This window comes from Temnothorax curvispinosus, unplaced genomic scaffold (genome assembly GCF_003070985.1).
Source record: "Temnothorax curvispinosus isolate PA1 unplaced genomic scaffold, ASM307098v1 QBEX01006778.1, whole genome shotgun sequence".
Lineage (NCBI taxonomy): Eukaryota > Metazoa > Arthropoda > Insecta > Hymenoptera > Formicidae > Temnothorax > Temnothorax curvispinosus.
This window is the reverse complement of record NW_020216558.1, coordinates 1-2,763: the sequence shown is the minus strand read 5'-3', so window position 1 is coordinate 2,763 and position 2,763 is coordinate 1.

The following is a 2,763-nucleotide window of genomic DNA, read 5'->3' as shown; positions in this document are numbered from 1 at the left end:
CTTAAATTAACCCACTACTAGAATATAATATGAGTGCAGAAAATTTAAATTTTTACTAGAATTTTATCTAAACATTCGATAAAAATTTACCCCTTTAATGTTTATTTCATTGCTGTCATCTGAAATTCTATAATGCCTATTCATGCCTATTTTATTTACAACGTAATACATTACCTTAAATAAAAGAATATCAGCACATTGTATCGATCAATAAAGACTTTATAACACTCTTGCACGAAATAGGGGAAGAACATGCTTCTGGATAATTCAATATTTATCTGATATATTAGAAACTTGCTTAACACTTCCTTCGGGTTTAACAGAATAAAAATAATCAGAGCACGTCTATCTTGACCAGACATGACAACAGGAGGTATTGGGCACAACGAGGCATCATATGAAATACGTCGTATAAATGCATCGAGGCAACTCTCATCATACAGACATTCTAGACGTTTGTCTTCAAAGTATTCCTTTATGTATTTTATATATAATATTTATATGTATAGTATATAATGAAGTTTATATCGGGATCTTCTAGCCGAATCAATATTTTCAATACCGATATGTACACTCGGTATTTTTCTGCTTCAGTATGCAGATATGCAAATATATGATGGAGATATTTGAGTATAACATACAAATCGTCAGTTTTCAACATATCTATCCTTTTATTTATAAAATCCAACGTAGACAAGTCCCACTTTTTATACCGTTTAATCAATTCTTTTAAACCATCATGCGGTCTGCCTTTGGCGATGTCATTACAGAGTTCTTGAACGGTTAAAATAGACTTCTCGGATTTCCATGAACTTGTAAGTTGTTCCAGACAGTTAAACAGATTCTCATTTGTCACCAAAAATTCATTCCATTTCATGAATTTTATAAAGTAGTGGCACTTCATAACAATGGCATTTTGTAGTGAGATAGGGTTCTCATTATTGTTGATGTTCTCCTCGGCATTAACATGGTGAGTTTACTGTTTTAATTTGACAGAAACTTAGTGAGACTAAAAGGTCCAAATCAGTTAGTCTGGAGAAAAAATACATCGCAGTCAAACCGAATAATAAGAAAATAAGGCAAAGAGAATGATCTGTGCAGAGCGGTCTGTAAGACGAGATCCCATCGACACGACGCACAACGAAACATTGTCTTTCAAAGATTCAAAGCATTGTTTCGTTACTGAAACCAGACACAGTAGATTATCATGAGATTGACCGTCTGGTAAGTGAATTTTACATCTTTATGAAAAAAAATTATACGAATTGCAACTAACCTTGTAATCTCATTTTATTTAAAAGGTAGCAGTTGGTCACGTGATTTACTTTATGTTCAACCTTTTCTAACAACTACACTGTCGACCTATGTTTTACGAATATGACTACATTTTATTTTTATTTATGCGTTGTTGACGATTAAACTTAAGATAATTGTGAAATATTATACTGAAGAAAGTCTAAACTAAGACCGAAATACGATACATTTGAATTATATTTTGTTTTAAATTATTAAATGTGTTATTATTTATTCGCCCATTTGCTGCAACAGTGATATAACTAAAAAATTCGGTCTTTAACCGACTTTTACCCAACAGTATATTCTGATAGATCATGGCATACTTTCTTTGTAAATTTTTTGAATTTTTGCAATATCTTCAAAATTGAAGAAAATATAGTACACGAAAATGTGCGTGACGTCATAATGTTGTTGCGAAATCTTTTGAAGTTGCCGTCATCAAAGAAACTTTAGAAAGCTATAACTTTCTCAAATTTAGGTTTTTTTTTTAAATTCAAAAAGTACTAAAAATCGGCTTAGATTCTCTACATTAATTATGAATACCGCTTAATAAAAAAATTTTACTTAAGAACCCAATTGTGATTTTTCAGGAGACACATTTTAAAGTTTTGAGTTGTTATAACTTTCTATGAGAATTTTAAAATGCCATATTGGCAAGTTACTCTTTTTGCAACTTTTACGATGTTCTCACTACACGACAAAATGACAACTGAGATTGACTGAAATAAGACAGTATTGCAACCTACATAATTCACTAAATGATATGGCACAATAGCGACACAACTGTTCTCTCGGGTGAGTTCGTGAAACCGATTTAACTGTGCATAATACATGTAACAACCTTTTTCGCTGTACGAATAACTCAAAAAGAGCGATTTTTGAGTTTTGTCATTGTTGCAGCAAATGAGCGACTTATTATTCGCTATAAAATCGGCGTTTTGCTCTCATTTACCTTAAGTTTAAAATTGTACATCTGAAAAGCGTTATTCTTGACTTGAGATAAATCGTTTTCTCATAAAGGAAGAAATCTTTCTTTATTTTTTTAATACGCTTTACGTATTTTCTTTTAAGCATAAGATTATTTAAATATCTAATTGTTATTTCTTTTAAAAAATTTATTACTTCTGAGTAACTAAGTGAATCTCGTAGAAAGATTGAATAAGTGCTATGTTTCAAAATTTAATTTCAATTAACGCAGAGATATCTAACGAAACGGATTGTTTAGAAAATAATTTTTGTAAAATACAGTTTATTTTTTTTTTGTATTTGTTTAAATCTTCATGTGTTGAAGATGGTTTATGTCTTGGCGAGAGTTCACCGAAATTTTCTGTAAGAAGGTACTTCTGACAGAAGTAACATGTAATTCTTGTGCAAGAAAAAATTATTTCTATTATTACGATGCGTAAGAATATTCCACGCGACACGCGCGCGAAGACGCAGCACCGCCGCGGCCGGGCCGCGCGCCGC